General features: G+C 41.8%; 1 protein-coding gene across 19 annotated transcripts in view; it reads right to left on the minus strand.

Annotated features, from left to right (window-relative positions):
- Window positions 1-23,918, minus strand: part of DST (dystonin) — a 748,258-nt gene that overhangs the window by 155,356 nt on the left and 568,984 nt on the right. The gene's annotated exons all lie outside the window — the stretch shown is intronic.

A 23,918-nucleotide genomic window follows, 5' to 3' on the forward strand; every position in this document is an offset into this window, starting at 1 on the left:
GATAATAAGGTCGTTGCTTCATTGTGGACAGACCTAATTCGATCAGCTGGACAGTCATTGTTGTTCTGTCATTGAGCTACCACAGCCCGGCGACCATATAGGCTTGAAAACCGCCATCACCTGCACTCTCGCGATTGTGGGCACCAGTCAAGCACGGCCATCATTACACAAACAGCTGTTTGCGGTGCGTTACACAGTGAGTTTGGTCTGTCAGTGTGAAGCAGTACACTACTTACAGTACCTGCTGATCCATGTGTACACACGCAAGATCTTTTCAACACTTTATACCTCCAATTTAGGAATGCAATATGATTTCTGCCCTTTAGGGATTATAACCCTGCCTTGCGTCCAAGGGACTTTTGGCGTGTATCCCACTCCTCTATGCCCCCCTCCAGGTGTTAGACCCTTTGAAACATCTTTTCCATCACTTTTGTGGCCAGAAACAGTGTTTATAGTTTTTCAAGTTCGCCTGCCCATTGAAGTCTATTGTAGTTTGCTGAGTTCGCAGGTTCGCAAACTTTTACGGAAGTTCGCGTTCGAGGTTTGCGAACCCAAAATCGGAGGTTCGAGCCATCTCTAGATTAGATTGCATGCCCCTCTTAAAGACATTTAAGTGACAAAGCTATATACTCTGTACAGTGCTGCAGAAGATGTCAGCGCTATATAAATAATAATAATACTTGTCTGCCTTTGCATAGTACTGATCTCACCATCAAGATGGCAGCACCCCCATAGGCAAAAAAAAAACAACAATCAGCTATGGAAAATGTAATAGTAGAAGCATACTGTAGTGAGTTTATCTGTTATTTTCAAGATCCAGATAACGTAACATTTCCTTGAAGTATGCTAGGTAAAGATTTGAACTTCCACTGTTTATAAAAATACCTAAACACTGATAGGTATGATACTACAACACATAAAAAGAGGTGCTTTGATAACCTTGTATTTATAGTTTTATTTTTCTGACAACATAAATCAGCACTAAATAGTATTCCACAAACAGCTGCAAAAACATCAAAACCTTATGATAACAACACAAAAATGAATGCATAATCCCAGGCTAAGCGTGAGCCCAATATTTATGTTTCCACAGTGACTGAATTAGAATGGCAACAAAGGTGAGGGCAGAAGAAGGATATGGTTGTAGTAGAGGTATGCTACAGGTTCCCAAAGCAAAGTGTTTAGACTCCACCTGTGTAGCAGACTGCACTTTGGACAAAACATCTATTATTAGAAGAATCAGATGAAGTATAGGGAAAGATGGGAAGTGAATGCACAGTGGTTACAGCAGAAAGCTAGTTCCAAGAGCTGCCCGCCTAATGAGGAAATTGTCTGAAGGCAGACAAGTATGAACAAGCAGGTCTGCTACTTATAGTGGCAACACTGACAAAGCGCTGATTATCTGAACAGGCAGACTATTTAGAATAGACAAACTCTAGGCTGTCCCTAGTAAGAGCTGCATACTGCTACACTGGCTCTCATACAGCTGATGTTTATTTGGCTGCACAGAAGAGCCCTTGACGCTTCATATTCCACATGTGCGTTATTAGTAGACTTGTATGCATGAAGTGCAACTATATTGACTATTGCAGAGTACTTGAATTCTAAACTAATTAGACTCATGAAAAGTGTATTATTTCCTCCATTTTGCTTGTATGAACTGTATACAGTATAACTGTAATGCACTTCTTGAGCAGGACCTGTTAACCCAGTCTCAGGTGGTTGGGGTGGGCTCTCCCAGGGTGTGGAGTCTAAGTGGCTGCAGGTCTTCACCAGAGCACCCCGCAAAGGATGATGGGCTGCTACCCTTAGTGGGCAGTGGACTACTTTGCTGTCTGGTGTCCACCAGCTCACAACCCCTGGGATTGCCCCACTGGTGACACAAAAGAAAAGGGAAAGCTGCAATGCAGGGTCACTAGGCAAATTCCCCCAAAATGTCATGCTGAAATTGATCAGGAAATCAGCCTGTGGTTTATGGAGGCCAATAGATCTCTCCCCCGAGGAGAGAGAGATATATTTCTTGGTCGATTTGCCATCAAAATCACTATATGTATGGTTACCTATAACCTGCACAAGTTGTCAGCTGCAGAAGATTTAATTGCTAAAGGTAGCCATACATCTAGAGATAATGGGCAGATTCTACCAAGAGACAAATCTCTCTCGAATCGAATCTGGATAGAGAGAGATCTGTCAGCCATGCTGAAATCGATCTGGAATTGGCCTCGCCAGCTCGATGATGTCCCCTAATGTTCAATGTGCCCTCCCCCCTGGTGCCCAGTGCATTATACATTATCTGCCTGTGTTCGCCACTGGGTCTGGGCTATGTCCCCTGTCCGTACGCGCATCCAACGTGGTTGCCAGAATACAAGTGGACACACGTGACGTCTCATACATGCCCATGTTACTCCGGCAACCATGTGGGACATTTGTATGGATGGAGCCCGGAGGACAAGTAATGTATAGTGCATTGGTCACCGGGTGGGCACATTGGACATTAGGGAGGATAGTTTTGGGGGTTTTCGCTGCTCATCCCGCTATCGCTTGTGGCATATTCCGCGCACCTGATCTACCTACCACAACAGCCCGACATCTTGCCGCATGTCCGATCGACATGCTCTGACCGATATTGCTCGCATCGTCAACCAGGTATGTACTTAGTGGCACCAATTTTCATCCGATTCAATAACAATTATCGAAATAAATGGTCAAACGGCCACCAATTCAATAGATGTATGGGCACCTTTAATTAATCTATCTCTCTGCTTATCTCCAGATACATTAAAGGCCCGTACACACGCTAGACAGGCTGGAACGACGGGTCCGGCAGACCCTCCCGTTGGGCGGGCGTTCCAGCGACAGTCCGGCGTGTGTACAGTCTGTCAGGCAGACTGATAAGGCTGTTTCTGAGCGATCCAGCCTGTCTCACGTGTGTACGGGCCTTTAATGTATCTGGAGATAAGCAGAAAGATAGATTAATTACATTACCAGGTGTAAGGACAATTGTGTTATTTCTGTCCCTCTGTCTACTAAGCATTATTAGCAAAGCAGAAAATGTAAAACAATCAAAGTCTGCGGCTCGGTTCCCACTTGCACCGGTTCGGCATGAGCGGACAGAGTAATGTCAGCTCCGATGGTCCAGCTGCAGCCCGGGGCAGATGCATTACCACCATAGGCTATATGGAGGAATGCACCTGCCTGCCCAGAATTATTGTGGACTGCACAGGAGTGTGGCCCACTAAACGCAATGGATCCCAAGGATCTATTCCAGAGTGACAAGTGTTAACGGCTCCTATTTATAAAATAGGAGATGTTTAATGTCCCTTTAGCAATCACTGGAGAATGGACAAAAAATGTCCATTCTCCACTGTAGTTGAAACAGAGCATGAAGGTCTATTTAATCTCACTCCATAATGAACAGTGTTTTCCTTTAAAATATTGCTGTATTTCAAAACATAATACTAGCAACTGAAAACCCTTTTCAAACATTAATTGCAAAAACTAAAATAACTGGGGGAAGAGAAAGAGATACTTTTATTTAGAACATCCTGGAGTTCTCCTGTAGCCTCCATCTCCACATTGATCCCATTCCTGATGCCTAGCCTTTACCTCTGTTGTGACGCCCAACCATAACCAATCCCCTTTGACAACAACCTCATTCCCCATACCTTAATCTTGACAATGATCCTTTTCTTCCCCTTCAAAGTGAAAGCACAGTAACTAATGCTTAACTTCCCCATTTGATGATAACTTCCTGAGATCTAACCTTTTTCTTCCCGTTTTAACCTCTTAACACATAAACTTAACTTTCCATTCCTAACAAAAAACCTTTCCTTACACCAAACCTCAACTTTCCCTGTTGATGATAAATTTCTTACGGATACCTAACCTTAACCAAGATAACAAAAACTGCATCCTCATACTACTTACCTTTATCCCTAAGCCTTCCTTACCAATGACTAAACCTAACCTGCCAACACTAATCGATAGGATTAATCTCTGCCTACCCTATCCACTGATCATGACTCTGCTGGTGCTGGTGTTTGTGAATGGCATTTATTAGTGTATTTGATCTTGCAGTTTGACGGTCATGTCCTACAGTGTGTTTAATGGCAAGTGGAAGTACTTCATGTGTGTCATCATGGTAGATGCATACAGCGGTTATCAAAAGTCAGAGAGAATTGCCTCCTTAAATGCACTTCCTACCATATGCTTGTGGTGTACAAATGATATGGTAAGAAATATAGCTTGGTGGGGCAATTTTAACAGTACTGCATCCAGTCACCATGATGACCTATACGAGTTGCTTACATTTGTCGATGAATTTCATTCAGAAACACTGCCACAGTATTCCTGTGTCATCCTCTCCTCCTAACAGATAAATAGGGATACTTTCACTTCTTTTCAATCAGTCCTCGTGAGTCAGCCCTTGTCGAAGTGTATACCTGTAATATATACCTTTTACGCTGAATTTGGGGGATTAGGTAATGGATAAGGGCCTGTGACGTTAACCTTTCATTGGTATATAATAAATACAGATCAAGAAGAAGACTTAAAACAAGACACTGGCATGCTGCAGATTTTTTCCAGAGCTCTTCTTGCCCACCAAATGGGAAAAAATAGGCATATGAAAAAAACTCTGTATTTATTCTTAAATATGTACTCGTAAATAAGAACATAATTTGTAATTTTATGTTCACCAAGATTTTTGTGCTCCTAAAAAGGTCACTAGAGCAAAGCCTCCGCTTATACTCAGGTCATAGGGCTTGATTCACAAAGCGGTGCTAACCCAGTTAGAGACTTTAGGCGTAATAACCATTGCACCACGCTGGTGAAAAGCTAGTTTAGGCGTGATAAGTTTAGGCGTGATAAGTTTAGATAAGTTTAGATCGCGTGCAAAGTCCCGCACGCAAAGCAGCGCCATTAAACTCTATGCGAAGTGCACCAGACTTTGCTAGCGCAAAACCTTTGATCAGCTGTGCCCTGCGGTGCTAACCCAGTTGGTGCTATAGTTATCACACCTAAACTTATCACACCTAAACTTATCACGCCTAAACTTATTACGCCTAAACTGAGTTTAGGAGTGATAAAGGGCTTTACACCAGCGTGCTGTTAGCACCACTTTGTGAATCAAGCCCATAGAGTATCTAGTGTCTCCCTTCCATCACCAAAGACTGATCCCTGGTGTCTAGTAGCCACCCTCCCTCCCCGTGTTGCCTAATTGCAGAGTACGTGCAGTGGAGGCAGTGGTAGAGCACCTGCTCCTAGGCCAGTTCGGACACACATGGCTCATTTAGTCTTCTTCCACAATAAACCTCTAGTGTTTGAAGTTTCAGCCCTTAAGGTGGGATTCTTGCTAACATATTCCCCCTATCTCTCTGACCCATCTGAGCTGCATGCCCACTAACTCCAGGACACTCCTAGAAGGGGTGGGATATGTGCAAAGTGAAAGAGGAAGCACAAATTATAAACACATGCTAAAAGGCTACATCTTCTACAGCATTATTTGAATTACAAATGAAAAGAACAGCACTGACCCACACATAACTGAAAGATGCTAAAATGATAGATAAAGCCTTTCATGTACAATGAATATGCAGCATTTCCCTATAATATATCAACAGAGAGCAGCGCAGTAAATTTGTAGGAGGCCTATAGAAACCTTGTTTGTCAAAAAAGTAATATCTGGGCACCCTACTCTCTTTTCGCCTCAATTCAAGTAACTGAAGTGAACAGTGATTTTTGGTTGACTGTCCCAGAAGCTTCTTGCCGCCCCCCCCCCCCCCCTTAAATGATAGTACATACCCCTCAGGCAAAATCTGTGTGCTTAAAGGGAACCTAAACAGAGTGATATGGATGTTTCCTTTTAAACAATACCAGTTGCCTGGGATCTTGCTGATCTCTCTAGCTGCAGCAGCGGCTCAATCACACACCTGAACCAAGCATGCAGCTAATCCAGTCTGACTTCAGTCAGAGCACCCGATCTGCATGCTTGTTGAGGGGCTGTGGCTAAAAGTATTAGAGACACAGGATCAGCAGGAGAGACGGGCAACTGGTATTATTTTAAAAGGAAAAATCCATATCCTTCTCAGTTTAGGTTCCCTTTAAACTGTCAGAGTGCCTTGATATTACCTTTTGACAAACAAGGTTTTGTACCTAAAAATTATGTCTTAAAAACTGGTTATCTGAAGTGGAGCTAGAGGGGTTAACAGCAAGTCCTTTGGGAGGAGCAGCAGCTCCCTGTCACAGCTTATACTGTTCAAATTGCAATGGGGAGGGCACAGAAAAGGGTTTTTGTGATGATTGCAGCCTGAACCATCGGATGTCTGGCCTACAGGAAATCACTCATAAAACATCTCCTGGCAAATGTATTTTAAAAAGTAATTTATACTCAATATAATATATGCAGCTACAATGCTAGTAAAATATTTGTGCCTACGGGTGGGCTGTAAAATTGATACCTTGAATACAGCTAAAACATTTTGATATGTATCATACAGTAAATCAACAAAAGTATAAAGGACAAGTTTAAAACAGTAAAAACTATATAGTATGCCCCCCTTCTCTCTCCATAATGCAGGAACAGGAGAAGTATACTAGATATAAGCACTGCAACAAAAATAAACACAAGGAAAACCATCATCTATAAGCAGCAAGGGCATGTAAGCCTCTATAGAAGCACTGGAGCAACTGGAAGACAAAGTTCATCCATTCAATAAAGAGAAGGCTAATTCATAACAATTTCCCATAGATGTACTTAGGTTGCAGCTGACTGCTGCACTTTATACAATGCTATCAAGTGAGCCAATTTGCCATTTGTGATCTTTTTAAGCAGCAAATATGCCCTGATAACTGCATTTCTGGATAAAGAGAGTGTGCTGTGCCACGTGAAGAGACACCTTCTGTGCCAGCTGGCAGCAATCTGTGCTTTACAATTCTGCTATTTAAACAGTGAACAACTAAACTTTTTTAAATGTATCCTGCTTAGTATTGAGCGTGTACTAGAATAGTCGCTAAGTCCTGTCCAGACATCTGTTTAGCAGAGCTAAGCTGGTATAGCAGTGGTTGAAGACTGCCATGTGGATTGTCTGACATCTCAAGACGTTACTGAAAATAACTGCTACGTGCCACACGATGGCCCTAATTACAGCTCCACTGAATTGTTTCAGACTGATATAGCAAGCTCATGCCATTACTTATCATAAGGGTTATAAGTGGTGCTGATAAAGACACTTATACTTGTTCTGCTTTATAACCAAGTGTTCTTTCATCCATAATGCACCATACATGGCTCTATCATGTTTTTACCTACCTCTGATGAATGGCTGCATAGTCTTTGTTTTCCCCTTCTGGGATCTTTGGTCCGTATTTTATTTTTATCTCTCATGGGAATAGTTTTGGGTTGCATCACTGATGCTTCACGCCTCTGAGGAGAACCCAAAACCCCACAGGACTTCGCTCGCACCATCCTGGAATGTGTGTAATCCAGCATAGGATGGACCATATCATAAGAGCTGTCATTGTACACCTGTAGACCATTTACTCTAGCTTTCCTTGACACCTGCTCTTTGGAATGATGATGATCTTCTTCCTCAAACAAGTTAAAGCTATCCTCAAGATTCACATACCCCGAAGCAGGATTAGAGCACTCACTATCCAGATCCACATCTGAGTTAAGGGCACTATGGAATTCAGAACTTTTAGAATCATTAATGCTGCATGCAATAAGGCTGAAGTCTATGTCATTCTGCACTGTGGCATATAAAAGGAAAGGAGTGTGCTGGTCACAGTTAGAGATCCCTGATAATATCTTGCCCATTGTGTCATTCTTGTCTACACAAGGTAAGGCCACTTGTTGTTCCTCTTGCTCCACCGCTGTTGCCTCTGCTTTATAATCTCCTTCAGCCTGAGGACTGCACAGACCCGAGTCATCTTCTGATGTTAGTGAATGTGTTTCTTTTTTACATGAATTGAGTGTGTCGGAGGCAGGACTTTCAGCATAAGAGCTTTCACTTCTGCTGACATAGTCTGCAAAGTTCACAGGGACAAAGATCCTCCAGGACCGCCTGTGTTCCCGCTTCTCTGTTTTCTGCCTATTTCTGGGTTGCCCTCCTGGACGGTTAATATCTCGGTTTAATTTGAGAGCATCGTAAATCATTTTTTCATCCAGTTTGAATGGCTCATTGTCCCGGTTTCTGAGTTCACTATTGCAGGCAAGGGCACCATTGCTGCACAGTGTGCTGCTGTCCAGTGTTCTATTGCTATATGGCAAAGTGCGATCAGTGAAATGTCTAGAGGAAAGACTGCCTTTACTACCAGAGTCAATCTGTTCATTCAGCCGGACCGTGTCATAAATAGACCTCTGGGGGACATAACAATCTTCAATGTTAAAATCCTCTTCCTCCGCCTTCCCAACACATGGCGGGTTCTGTCGTAAACAATCTGGCCTGCTTAGTGGCTTGCCCATATTCTATCAGTGACAGCCAGCAGCTGACACCAACCTGACTGCTATGAAACTTGGTTAAACCTAAAATTAACAGCATGTGCATTAACCATTATGGACAATGAATGAGATCTGGTGAAAACTGCAACACTTGAGTAACCATTAAAAAACTAAAAAGCGGTGATGCAAGGACATTAGCCACAATAAATGTTAACACCAAAAACGAATGACAACCTTAGGCATCTCAATTTGCAAGCTATAATCCAGGTTTGAAAAACACACATTAAAGCATCCAGATGAATAATGCAGATGGGCACAGGTTTTCCAGTCCTCTACAAGTAACTCATTAACTGTAATCCATTTAAAGAACTTGTAAAGTATAGTCCCTGCAGCTGCAACCGCTGGTACACACTCCATGACATAGGAAAACGGATAATTCACAAGTATCAAAAGCCATGGCTGCAGCACCCAGCAGAACAAATAAACCTTTTACCCCAGTCTTATGTCACGGATACCAGTATTTACTCCTCTCTGGCAGTCAGGAGATGCTCCTTATCCACAGAGCAGTTTGCTGTTCCTCACTGCACACTTCTCCCTGTCGTGATATGTACATCAAACTCCCCATAAACAGGCTTGTTGGCAGGTCAGATGGCTCTTGCATTTGTCTTAGTTGTCAAGTATACCCTGAGGTCTCCATAAACTTCTTCTAAGAGCAGTAAAATCTATCAAATATTAACATCCATCTGAAGGCACATAGCGAGATCATTCTGCTTAGGAAAAATAAAGGCAATTCACAAGTGTATCCCGTACAGTACACTAAAAAGTAGTTCGAGGAGAGAGAGAGTTTGAGAAACGCCAGGCTGCTGCTCTGTACAATCCAGTGTCTATGATAAGCTGTGCAGTTCTGCCTGGCTCCTACAGAACTGACAGACAAGCTCCTAGCAGTCAGCTTAAGAAACGCCCTCCTGATTCCTTAAGCAACATCTGCTACTATCCCATTTGTGCTCCCAGCTATTATTTCTATTGGTAGGTGACTGACCTTTCGGCACTGCCCGTATGTTTCCTGCCCCACACAACTACTGGCATTGTCTGATGGCAAGCTGACCCAGCAATTCTTTATTAACATTGATAACTGAAGTATTGTGGGGAAATGTAAAGGAAGATATTACTAATTAAACTTGTCTGAATACATCAAACTGTTACTAATAGAAATAAATGCAATTATGCTAAATGAAAAGTAATAAGCACAGCGTAATAGGAAAGTGTGTAGCAAATAATACCAAAAACAAAAAATATATACAATAGCATCGAAAGAGAATATCATTTACATTTTCAAATTACTAATACAATATCTCTACTCACTAATCAAGTATATTGTAACTATGCAACACACACTACATACAGTATAAACAAAATCTATAGTGCAGGCACGTTTTTAATATTATAAGATCATGCAGGGGGTTGTAAACAGTAGCCTGCATTCCCCTGGTAGAATGTTAATATGTCCTACATAGAGCTTGTAAACAGGGAGAAACAGGTCAGGCGGTCTGACCACTAAATCACATTCAAGGTGTCCAGTAATGGTACAATCCCATGGATGATCAGTTGTTTCAAATCAGTGTTGTAATTGATCGAAAACGATTGGTCGTGACTGTCCACTAACAGCTGAAAACCCACTAACCAATGCAATCAGTTGAATGTAATCGATTCGTTTTTCGGATCGAGCACATCAGTCTGATCTGATTGGTTACTGGGTTTTCAGCGGTTAGAGAGCACAACCGATTGTTTCCAATTGACCACAGAGCTGATAGTTAATGATCCTTTGTCTGTGGGATTGTATCGCTAATGGCCCCCTTTATACACAGTCCCCAATTGATGAGGATGTTAAGTGTCTATAGCTGAACAGCACTGATTGTAGGATGAGAGGTGTAATTGAGTTCACTTTGCACTTACCAATGACTTTCATCCAAGCACATAGCGGGGCTGATTTGCAGAAGCTGCAGTGAGCAGTGTTTTGTAGGCAAGCCAGAGTGATGCTGAAGAAAAAATTCACTGATCCTATTTATATACAGTATGTACAAAACCCATGCAAGTAGGACTAGAGACAAGCATGCACTCACAAACTATGGTCTGATATGGCCCAGCTAGAAGCTTTAGTGATTGTCAGCAAAAAGGAGGTGATGTTTTATAACTATGCATTGTGGATAGTAAGTCTTAATTTGCAAGGTACTACAGACTTTAACCACTTTGCGTCCCTGGGGTTTTCCCCCTAAAAAAACAGAACAATTTTCTACATTTCACACTCCTCCCATTTGTTTGCCAATAACTTTATCACTACTTATCATACATAAATAATCTATACCTTGTTTTTTCTGCCACCAATTAGGCTTTCTTTGGGTGGTACTTTTTGCTAAGAAATGAAAAAAGTCATTATTTCCCAGTTTTCAGCCATTATAGCTTGAAAATAAAAGTTGCTGCTGTAAGTTAAACCCACACATTTTACTTTTCCATTTGCCCTGGTTATTTTACCATTTAAATTTCAATCCTAGTACAACGTATGATGACAATAAATTATTTGGAAATAAAATGCATTTTGTCATTTTGTGTCCGACTTTTATTTAGTTATGTTTTTCCTCCAGTTAGCCAGATTTTTTCCCTCCAGTTAGCCAGATTTTTTCCCTCCAGTTAGTCAGATGTGCACCTACATATGCCTCCCTCCCCCATAGTTGGTCAGATGTGCCTCTGGATATCCCCCCCCCCAGCCAGGCCTTAGTACCCACCCCCCTCTCAGCTAGCCAGATGAAGATCTTTGGCTATTCACACCCCTCTCCCCCCAAAGCTGGCTGGATGTGTCTATTCCCTCCCCCCACCCTCCATAGCTAGGTGTGTGTGCTTCTCCCCCCCCCTTGTTAATTCAATGTGTGTTGCTCCCCTTCCCCCCCCCCCCCCCAACAGAGCAGTGGTGTCTCTTTAATGATTCCCCCCCCCCCACCTCCATGCTGCGATCGGGCAGAATGGGGAATTACAAAGAGGATCTCTCACCTAATCTTGTTCATGCGGAGGCGATCGGCTTCCCTCCATTCAGTACCGCTGACAGCCTCTATGTGCAGAGTGGATCGGGTCCCGGCTTGATGACGTCATTAAGCCGGGACCCGATCCATTCTGCACATAGAGGCTGTCCGCGGTACTGAATGGAGGGGAGCCGATCGCCGCGCAGGAAGAAGATTAGGTGGGAAATCTTCTTTGTAATTCCCCATGCTGCCCGATCGCAGCATTGAGGAGGAGGGGGGTGTCATTACAGGGGATCGGGCGTGGGGTGGGGGGATCGGACCCACGGGAAGGCATCCAGGTTTAGTGTAGTTAGAGGGAGGGGGGCTGATGAGGCCAGGTGCGTGCTAGCACGCACGCTGTGCTCATTTAAAGGGGACAACTTATATTCACGTCATGTGGCTTTCAGAAGCCACTTGCAATGACGTGAATATACTGTAGTTAGGACATGAATTGGTTAAAAACTTGACTAAAGATAAGTGAAGATTTTGAAGATGTAACTATTATATACTCTATATTATACTCCCATTGTTGAAGTTTTTTTTATCTTTTAATCTTAAATATACGTGTGATTTTGTGAAATACATGAACAGTGCATTTGTGTCAATTAGAAGCTGATTTTCTCTGCATGGCCATGCCAATGTAAAGTGGAGTCCTGCCCCACCTAGTTTTCTTTTGTTTTTAGCAGAGTGGGAGAGATTGGGAACATTTAAGATAATTCTATTTTTTTGCTGTGGATATCTCTCCTAAGATTTCACCTTCATGTTTGTGCAGGTGACAGAAAAGCTCTACTGGAAGTGAGCAGAAAGCAATGTGACATACAGTCATGGCCTAAATTGTTGGCACCCAAGACATTTTTTCCAGAAAATCTTGAGCAGGGGGACCTTGCGAGCCCTGCAGGATTTTAATCCATTGCGGTGTAATGTGTTTCCAATGGTTTTCTTGGTGACTGTGGTCCCTGCTAATTTGAGGTCATTCACTAACTCCTCCCGTGTAGTTCTAGGATGCTTTTTCACCTTTCTCAGAACCATTGACACCTCACGAGGTGAGATCTTGCATGGAGCCCCAGAGCGAGGTCGACTGATGGTCATTTTGTGCTCCTTCCATTTTCGAACAATCGCACCAACAGTTGTCACCTTCTCTCCCAGCTTCTTACTAATGGTTTTGTAGCCCATTCCAGCCTTGTGCAGGTCTACAATTTTGTCTCTGACATCCTTGGACAGCTCTTTGGTCTTTCCCATGTTGGAGAGTTTGGAGTCTGCTTGATTGATTGATTCTGTGGATAGGTGTCTTTTATACAGGTGACTAGTTAAGACAGGTGTCCTTAATGAGGGTGACTAATTGAGTAGAAGTGTCTAACCACTCTGTGGGAGCCAGAACTCTTAATGGTTGGTAGGGGTTCAAAAACTTATTTTACTCAATGAAATGCAAATCAGTTGCTATCTTTTATTTAAGGTTATTTTTTCGATTTTCCTTTTGATGTGCTATCTGCCACTGTTAAAATAAACCTACCATTGAAATTATACTGTTCTGAGACTTTTCATTTCTTTGTCATTGGACAAACTTACAAAATCAGTGAGGGGTCAAATAATTATTTCCTCCACTGTATGTATGTATATATATATATATATATATATATATATATATATATATATATATATATATATATATATATATAAATATATATATATATATATATATCACTGGGAAACAGCAAGACAGACGTTACCGGTTTGGATATTACCACAGAATGTATGAATCCATAGCTAATGCAGCATATTTATTCATGCACTGATAAAACATCCCTGATTTCTATTGACACAGCTAAACAAAGACATAACTGTAATTAGGTCATTCCCACTGTCTCATTCAAGCCTCAGACTGGACGTAATAAACCAGTTCTTCAACAAGAAGAGCAAACGTAAAAACCTTAACAGATTTGGAAGGCTCTATAAGCTACAGGAGGGATTAGTGTTTTGAAGTCTTAGTATAAAACTGTAAATACAAATAAATAGTATGATACATCTGATTCTGCGGAAACATTTGTATACTGTTTGCTGTAAATAAAGCATTTGAAATGTAACCAAAAAAAGCATATATCAGCTATTTTGCTATTAAAATAGCAACAGGATTTATTAGTAATTCAAGAAAGCAGCCTGAAGGGAAAGGAGTATGTAAGCTATCATCTGATTTCCCATTTGAAAAATGCCAGTTGCCTGGCTGTTAGGTTGATCATTTGACTATTGCACCAGCTGGAATGATGGAACACATCTATGTATTTTTTCGCTGGATCTTGAGCATAATCATCTAAACTAATCTTGAGATAAAACTTTTAAAGAACAAGCAACACCCATGCTAACCTAGAAATAAAAAACACAAATCTAAGTAGATAAATACTACTTCTACTTACATAACAGATGTATTGTGCTATCCACGTAATCATTCCTGTGAATTTTATAAAGGAAAAGCAGAAAATCCTATTCTAGGCAGTGGCCATCTTGCCAAGCTAATGCTGACATCATATCCTTCCTGACTCTTGTTTTCCCCCCTCCCTTCTCTTGCTTATTGTGTACTCATTAGCTGCACTCCTCACAGTCTTCAGAAACTCCCTGTAATTCCCTGTAAACTCCCTATGATGGCGGCTGCTGGTACGCAGGATGCCTCTGCAGCCGCCTTTGTTCTCGGGACTGAGGCCTCATCCGTTCCGCTGGCGTCTAGCACGCCAGGGACGGGACTTTCAGTTGCTCATAGGGTCGATGTCTCGCGCGGGCGGAGGACCTTTATGCTGGAAGAAGGCGCGTCAGGAGAGACTCACGGCGCCCGGATTGGCTGATTAGTAGGGGCGTGCCTGTGGGCTCTCCTCGCTGCTTCATAAGCCTTCTCCACTCACTTGCAAACTGTCTGCTGTTGCGAATACGTCAGTGTTAGCGCTCAGACCTTAGACTAGGTCCGGTGTGTTTTGATCTGGGAGGAAACCAGGGATTTCACACAAGACTAGGATTATTGCCTTATTGTATTATTGATATTCTGTGTACGACTCTAGCTTATCTCTGATTCTGCTCAACGTTTCTGTACTTCTGCCCATCTGATCTAGTTGCCGAACCTCTGCCTGAATCATTACTATTCTCTTGCCTTCTGATTTTGTACTGTACCTGCCTCTCTGTTGCTGAACCTTGCCTGTCTGACCCTTCTACTCTCCAGTGAGCCCTTATCACTGGAGAGGTGCTCTGATAGTACCCACCAGCTCCTCTGGTGAGGTCTTCGATTTAAAATAACTTTCCAGCACATTTTAACTAAAATAGTACCAAAAAGTAAGTGATATAGGACTATAAAAATAATTTTCATTATTTTCTTGCTTTTTGGTGAATTAAAAGCCATTTTATTGACAAGTTTAAAAATATCACCTAGGAGAAAACTCAGGAGAAAAAGTTAATTGCATATGGGCCCTAGAGAGAAAAGACTATGCCAGCACTGTGAGCAGTAGACCCTCGAGGATGAGGATGACTTCATGCTCCACTACCCCAAATATACTGCAACCAGGGACACCTTCTTTAAAGGAGTCATCAGGGGGATATGAGGACAATGAGTGCTACTTACCCGGGGCTTCGTCCAGCCCCTAGCTCCCAGCATGTCCCTCGCTGCAGCTCTGCGGTAAGCCATTCGCCTGTGAAGCCTCCAGGCTGACCTGTACTGTGCCTGCACAAGCGGCGCTGTCAATCACCGCCACGTGGACCGGAGCGTACAGTGCAGGTGCAGAACTATGGTCCAGCAGGTGCTCCGGTCCACGCGGCGGTGATTGACAGCGCCGCTCACACAGGCGCAGTACAGACCGACCTCCAGGTCGACCTGACGTCATCGCCGGGGACCAGGAAGCTTCACAGGCGAACGTTTCACTGCGGAGCTGCAGCGAGGGACATGCTGGGAGCTTGGGGCTAGACTGAGCCCCAGGTAAATAGCACTTATTGCCCTTACATCCCCCTGATGACTCCTTTAAAGGGACACTTAAGCCAGAAAAAAAATGAGTTTTACTCACCTGGGGCTTCTACCAGCCCCCTGCAGCAGTCCTGTGCCCTCGTAGCCACTAACTAATCCTCTGGTCCCCGCTGCCAGCAAGTCTCATTTTTGTCGACAGGCCCGGCCACGCGTAGCTGTCTCCGCATTCCCGACTGTAATTAGCGCTATTGCGGCTTGCCGCATTACCAACGCATAGATATGCGGCAACGCGTAGTTTTTTACGCGTTGCGGCCCGCAATAGCGCTAATTACAGTCGGGAATGCGGCGAAAGCTACGCGTGGCCAGTCCTGTCGGCAAAAACGAACCTAGCTGGCATTGGGGGACCAGAGGATTAGTGAGTGGCTGCGAGGGCACAGGACTGCTGCAGAGGGTGAGTAAAACTATTTTTTTCTGGCTTAAGTGTCCCTTTAAGAAATGATGGGGCCAATTCCAGACTTTCACTCATTAGAAGATGAGAGAAAACTCTCATGGGAGAAGAGAAATCCAGTGACAGTCGCTGCACCTTATGTCACAGCATGCTACAGACCGAGAGGAGCATAAATCAACTGTAAACTTAAAAAATGTCCACCAACTGCTTACCCACTGTACCTCTATCCCACCCCCAAACCCTCGGACTCACCCGCTATCATGTCCACCTTACTCTGGCAATGCCTGTATGTATCTTGGTCATTCCAATAAAGCAGCAATTTAACAAAAAAGTTTAGCGCTGCGCGGTGCACACGAAATGTCGCACCAGTGTGCGCGAAACATCACACTGTCCGTGCGCAAAATAGCCTGATAAGCGTAGTTTGCACGTGGACAGTGCGACGGTTCGCGCGCACCAAATACAGCGCGATCAGTAACAGCTTTGCCTGTGCAAACTACTTAGCACCCTAGTTTGCACATGCAAAGCTTTTAGGCAAATGAATCAAGCCCTATATGTGTACAGAAGTTTACAAAAGAAAAGAAAATATTCAAATGCATAATTCGCTTAAAGTGTACCTGAGATGACCTGATAGAAAAAAATCCATACATACCTGGGGCTTCCTCCGGCCCCATTCAGCAAGATCACTCCTTTGCCGCCGTCCTCCGCCTTCTGGATCCTCCGCTATGGTGCCAGTAACTTCAGCCAGTCGGGGCATGCACTGTGCGGCTGTACGGGCTCCCCGCAGGAGCAGAATGACCCCAGGCCACGGGAGTGCATGTGTCGCCGGGCCGCACGTACACAAAAAGCCCCAACTGGCTGAAGTTACCGGAACCGTAGCAGAGGTTTCAGAAGACGGAAGAGGGCTGTGAGGGAGCAATCAGGCTGAATGGGGCTGGAGGAAGCAGAAGTTGACTATGAATTCTTCCTTTTAAGACATCTCTGGTTCACTTCAACTACACATTAACTACACATTTTCCCTGATCCATTAACCATGATGATAAATTATGTAGAGCAATCACGTAAATAATGAAGGATTGTGAAATTCTGCTTAAAAAAAAAAAAAAAAACGAACAACCACGCACAAACAAACCACATTTTCACAGCAGTGAGATCACTGCCATATACTTCACATTATACTAGCAATTTTAAAAGTGCTAGCAATCGCTGGCAATTCACAGTAAACGTCCGTGAATCGCTAGTGTAAATGGGCCCTAAATCTTGGTTCACACCGAGCTGGATCACAAATAGCTGATTCGAAGTGGGCAGTGCAGCTTCTGATTCAATTAAGTTTTGTGGCCGGTTGGAGTCCGGAGCAGATGCATTTCCACCACAAGGATCTGTTAGACTGTACATTTTCCCAATCCGGTGTGATACAGCAAAAAGTGACCATTTACATTGCAGTGTGAACCAAGTCTTATGTTGGGAATGCACGGTTTGTTTTTAAGCCACTTAGATAGCTCGATAGATAATTTCCGACATGTCCGATTGTTTCGCTGTTCGATTCTGCATTGACCACAATGGAAAAAGACAAGAAAAACGAGCAGAAAAAAAGAGAATCACCTTCGGAATCAAGCGGGGAATCGATCGAGCGGGAGAATCAAGCGGCAAAATCGAGCCATGTATGCCCAGCATTAGGGGTGGTGCTGTATGGTTGTTTGACAATCAGATAAGTCATACTGAGATCTACTGTCACACATGGTAGCCCCTTCTCTTTTCTTTCTAGACAAGACACAGAACATTTATAACACACTTTTCTCCTAACTAGTGCAGTCACTAGGGCGTGCTCTATAGGCAGTAGCAGTGTTAGAGAGTCTTGCCCAAGGTCTTTTCACTGACTAGGTGCAGGCTTACTATACAGGAAGAGCCTGAGACAGAGCCCTTAACCAGTACACCATCCAGCCAATACTTAAATGGCAGAGAGTAAGTGAACAAGTTCTCTACACACAGACATTATTCGTTAGAAATGCCATTATAAAAAAACATTCTTTATAACTGATATCGTGCTTGTAGAAACAAACGCTTTACTCAATCATCTCAAGCAATTATGAAACCTGGCAAGAATCAAGGCATGGCCGCTAAACTGCTGTCTTCATATTTTTAAGAAAATGTTGTGGTTTGTTATTCATAACAGAATTTTAGAGTACATTTACTTTTCAGTATAATCTCTTTTAGATGATGAGGTTATTAAAATTGATGGTGAGTACAATACTTAACCATCTATTTAGACTTTTGTAAGCTGGTTGCAAGTAGGTTCAGTAACCCTATGATTACACATAATTACCAGGCCACTACCTGCTTTAATATTTGTGGGAATGGGGAGACAATGTGAATTTATGTCATTTGACTTGTGAGAACAAAATAAGCCAATAAAGACAATTTTCATCCAGGATTCAATTGCTGAGATAATAGTTATGCCTGACGGAAAGGCAAACAACTGTACAACACCCACAAATAAACTTAGTTCATTGTATAAATAGGATAACATTAAGGTTTAAAGCTGCTATTTTTGTCTTACTTATATAGTACATTAAAAAGCACAACATATAACCATAATTATATTAGAAAACATGAAAGAAGGGCATTTGTCCAATCCCAGTAAACAAACTCCTTATACTATGCTTCAGCACATTGCAGCCTTGGTTCATAAACAGGGACCAATATAGAGGCAACACCTTGGGCGCCCATGACCGCCTGGACATTTGGGCCCCGCCATTGTTTACAATGGTAATTGCGGCTATAGCGGCACCCAGTGGACAATTTGGGCACCACATATACCGAACAGTTGGAAGTGAGAACAAAAAACACAGCAGATAGCTGTGGGAGGAAAGATAGCAGTGGAAAGAGCAGAGACTAATGTATTTTAAGACCCTGCACATTCTGGCAACCGGATGCACTATGCATTTGCTGTGCCCCTTTAAATTGTTAATAGACATCTTGGCAGCCAGTATATAAGTCAGGTGATTCCTGATATGAGCACACACCGCATTTTCTTTTGAATGCATTTCTTCCTCCTTGTTGTGGTGGTATCTGAGGGGATGTGGGGGGTTTGTAGGTGGCTCCCCCTTGTGGTGGCAGGACATGGGGGGCTGCCCGAACACCCCAAATCATTTGGTGATGTGGCTCCCAGGTCATGCATCTTGCATACTCTTGCAGCTGGTTGCAATTTGCATTGGCTGGTCTTCCACTTCAATGTGATACATTGACTTACATTTTCATATTCTTTCTACCTTTAGAAATGAACAAGTCATGTCATGCAGAATGTTCTGAGCTACAGACTGTGGGATAGATAGCTATTAATAATGGGTAGCTTCTCTTCCAATTTGCTGCCCTATAGCTGAAGTTCTCTGTGAGAGTGAAATTACATTTGAAGCCATGCTGTTATGTGGAAGGAAACTATCAGGGCCAAATGGTATGCTAATGGAATGGTCCAGTAGTGGCTGCGGTAAATAGCTTCTGGGCTGGAGGAAACTTTCCACATGGCTGAAGTTGAATCATTTTATTCTTTAGTAAACATCTATATTCTAAAAAAATATATACATTCTGCAGCTATTGTAAATTACAATTACCTATCAGTTCTAGACTAGCAGGTAACTCCTGAGTTCTTACTTGGACACATGCAGCACAAGGCAAGAGTGACGCACAATGATTAAAAAGTGGTGATTTCACTTACAAAACCCGGGGATGTCATTCAAAATTCTCCATACACCATTTTGTCCTTGTTCATGTTTCTCTACTGTCCTTATTTAAACTTACAGTGCTTAGATTCACTATTTGAACATTTCCAACTTAATACAAACAAACCAAGATTAATGTGCTGTGGTCACATCAGAAACACTTGTATAAGGAAATGAGAGCAATGGTCAGACTACATAGAAAAGTGACTCAGACACTGGAAACGTTAGATCAAGTCAAGGTATATAAAAGTATCATGTACTGTATGTTGTGAAAGTGAAAAACTTAAACACAATAATCTGCTGAATTTAATATAAACATTACACTACAGGCGACACAGAACAGGATGACACAGAACTTCAGGAGATAAATCTTTTATAGAATATTCAGAAAATGTAGGCTGGTTTTTGACATTACAGTTTCAGCACCTATTTAAAGGGAATGTGAAGTTATGATATAATGAATTGTATGTGTAGTACAGCCAAAAAATAGAACATTAGTAGCACTAGCAAATACTGGATTCTCATATTGTTTCCAGTACAGGAACAGTTAAATTGCAGTTATCGATGAAAAAGAGCTGCTCCGATCTCTCCGACTGTCCGAGACCGTCCTATTTTCTGAAGCACTTATACATCAAAGAGACAGTGAGACACAGTGTCAGATAAGGTTTCTCCTGCAGGGGAGTTCAAAGGGTCATTAGCACTGCTCTATTTCATAGTTTAAAATACAGTGTGTGGTTTGTAAATGCAAATATGACAGAATGATGCAAGGTTATAGAAAAAAAAGCAATATAATCTGAAAATAAAAATATGAGAAATGACGCAAGGTTATAGAAAAAAAAGCAATATCATCTGAAAATAAAAATATGAGACTTCTTTGCTACTAATGTTCTATGAATTATCTGTACTACACATACAATTCATTATATCATTATTATTTTTTTCCGTTTCACTTTAAGTCCAAATTTTTGGCATTGCATGATCCCTTTGCTTTTACAAAGTATGAATCACTCTTACCTTCGCTTGGACATACTTCCTTTTAACTGATACATTACGTGCTTAAACCTAGCTTTCATTGACCTCGCTAATAACTATATCCACCACTAACAATAACCTGAGCCAAGAATCCTAGTTTTGCACTAATATTTTGAGTTAAAAGTCTCTTACAAAAAGAGAAATGATCATTGTCAAAGTACCCCCAAAATCACTTTAAAAAGTATTGCTCTGCAGATCATGGAATCATACTAGAATTCATGCAGATTTCTTTCCTGCTTATGATTGTCTGTGCCGCACAGAAATGACTAAATAACACTGTATGACAAAATGGTGTATTTACATTTGATCATTTGGGTTAAGGAGTCGGGTCTGTGCAAAATCTTATTTCTGTGCCCTGCCCTTGGTGCAGTACATATTTTGATTAAGTGTGATATATATGTATTTAGATAAAAAAGGGATTGTTTACACTAAAAGATAACCCACACTGTAAGGAGACCTCAAGTGAAACTGTACATATATTAAGTTCAAGAAGTATATTTTCCTTGACAGTGAATAACCTTTACATAGTGGATCTCAGCTCTGTGCAAATAGCACAGACTATCATATCTTGCTGTGAAACGCTGCTATAAATACTCGCAATCCCTTAGCTTTGAAATTAATCCAGGAGTCATGCTGATTCATCACTAAAATACCAGAAGCCTTATTTTTACTACACTTCTCCTGGTAAGGCTGAACCGCAAATGCACTGTGATCTCATCCCATCCATGGACTTTGGATCCAATGCCTCATTTTGAGAAACTGAAGTTAAATTCACTAAAAGGAACATTAAATACTGCTCTTCTGGGAAACGGACATAACAGTGTAATTATTGAAGGCAGATTTCAGGAATTAAAGGCAGAATCCTTTTATTATGCTCTTATCCTTAGAAATGTACTCAAAGCATGCAATTGCAGAAAAGTATGTTATGTTAAAGGAAAATCTTCAAAAACAATACTTTTAAGTATATATAAGGGCAAGTATAACAAGAAACACAAAGGCTACATAAGATTATCTTACTGCATAGCTAATAGATGAAGTAAAAGATTACCAGGAGGGCAGGTGTATCAAGTGCTTATTAAATAAGTATTTCCTTAAATATCACAGCTATCCAGTTTTATGACCTCACTAGCACATTAAAAGAAAGTTTCTTGTATTACAATTTGTGTCAAAAAAGAGCATTTACTGAGGGGAACAAGTTGTTAATAATTACCAATATTCAAAACATCTATAGACGTAATTGTCACCAGAAACAGCACCAATTAAGAGATAATACAGCAGTTGAATAAGGACCCCTGATGGGCCCCTCTGGTCCAAGAGCCTCATGCAGTTGCAACCTCTGCATCCCCTATCGCTACACCACTGCAAAGCAAGCTTTCTAATTCATATTTCTTTATCCAACTTGCTACCCCCACAAAGCTATTCTATATAATCAAATACTGTATATTTACCTGGGCTCATAACCTACTTCAGTCTTTCTGCATTGCATTTAAAAGAGGAGTCCAGAGTGTGCTTAATAAAAATATCTCCTTAGTCATTTAGCGCCACAGGAGTTGTTGGCGCTATATACGGAAAATCAATAATAATAGTTATATCAGTTATTGTAATTAATCTTTGAATAGTGCTTTGAAAAATTGCTGTATGCCGCAATCCTGGAGTGAGATACATTGATTTTTTTACACCTAGTGTTAAGAATGATAAACTATTATTATCTTAGGCTTCATTTTGTAAATATGACAACTCTATTCTCTCTGCAGCTATAATAATAAAAAGTATGCTTCTCCTACTACCTCTTCTGAACTTAGAATAGGTGAATCCGTCAGTTGGTAACAGTGAGTGTTAAGGGTTATTTCACGCTGAAAATCACAGTCTCAATTTTTTTCTGTAATTCTGCCACAATTTTTCACTATCTCTCCCAAAGCGATGCATGCAGCACTATTGTGATCACTATGAGTGCAAATTGTGCTGTGTGAATGCTCCCATAGGGAGACACTATACTAGTGATTTGCCAATACCCGGTGATCGGCAATCACAGCACAATTTCCATGGAAATCACCAACGGTGTAAAACGGCCTTTAAAGAGAAACTCCAACCAAGAATTGAACTTTTTCCCAATCAGTAGCTGATACCCCATTTTACATGAGAAAGACAATGATTTTCACAAACAGACCATCAGGGGGCGCTGTGTGACTGATTTTGTGCTGAAACCCCTCCCACAAGAGGCTCTGAAGACCGCGGTACTGCTGGCAAACTGCTACAATGTAACAATGTTCAGAGACAGGAAATAGCTGTTATTAGCTGTCTAACAGACAGAGCAGCTAGAAACAGCTAAATAACCTGCCCACAGTAACAATGTCACCATGTAATAAATGTCAGAATGTTAATCTGGAAGAGGAAAGATTTTACAATGAGCAAACACTGACTAAATCATTTATACATAATTATGGTAAAAAATGAAGCACTTTTTTACTACATTATTTTCACTGGAGTTCCTCTTTAAAAGTTTTGCAGCTTGTATGTTTTGAAGACTAAATTATTTTTTAAAATTATACAATATTACTTCTTATTCCTATTCGGCCTCTAATCCAATGACATTCAGTGTCTAATCCAATAGGTGTTCCTATTCAGTGTCTAATCCAATAGTTGTTCCTATTCAGTGTCTAATCCAATAGGTGTTCTCCTTTAACCGCTTGAGGACCACAGGCTTACACCCCCTAGCGGCCAGGCCATTTTTTACAATTCAGCCCACTGCAGCTTTAACAGTGTGCTGCTTGGTCATACAACTTAGCAAACAAATTAATCTTGCCTCCTTTTCTTGCCACCAACAGAGCTTTCTGTTGGTGGCATCGGATTTCTGCTGCAACTTTTTTTAAATTATTATTCATGTAATTGTCTTTTTTTAAAATGATTATGTCCATTTTATTTTTTATTTATTCCGCCTATGAGAGGGATCGCTGTTTGAGCCTCTCCTGGGGACAACTCAGTGACAGAGCTGTCCCCCATACAGCTCTGCACTAGATTGCAGCGCTGTACAAGCACGTCTGGCATTTTGGCTTTCTTTTTCAGCCCGTCAGCCACGGCTGGCAGGTTGTTTCCGGAGCGGAGCTCCGTAACTCAGTGGGGATGCACGATCCCCGCTAATCTACGCCCCCAGGACGTGATTCCGATCAGAGGTCCTAGGGAAGCCACTTTCCTGATGCCTATCAGCGTTAGGCTGTCGTGAAGGGGTTAAACAATATTACACCAATTGCTTTCATTGCAATATATGACCTTTTCAAATTTCGTCTTCAAAAAAAAAAATATGATC

Source organism: Hyperolius riggenbachi, chromosome 4 (genome assembly GCF_040937935.1).
Source record: "Hyperolius riggenbachi isolate aHypRig1 chromosome 4, aHypRig1.pri, whole genome shotgun sequence".
Classification (NCBI taxonomy): Eukaryota; Metazoa; Chordata; class Amphibia; order Anura; family Hyperoliidae; genus Hyperolius; species Hyperolius riggenbachi.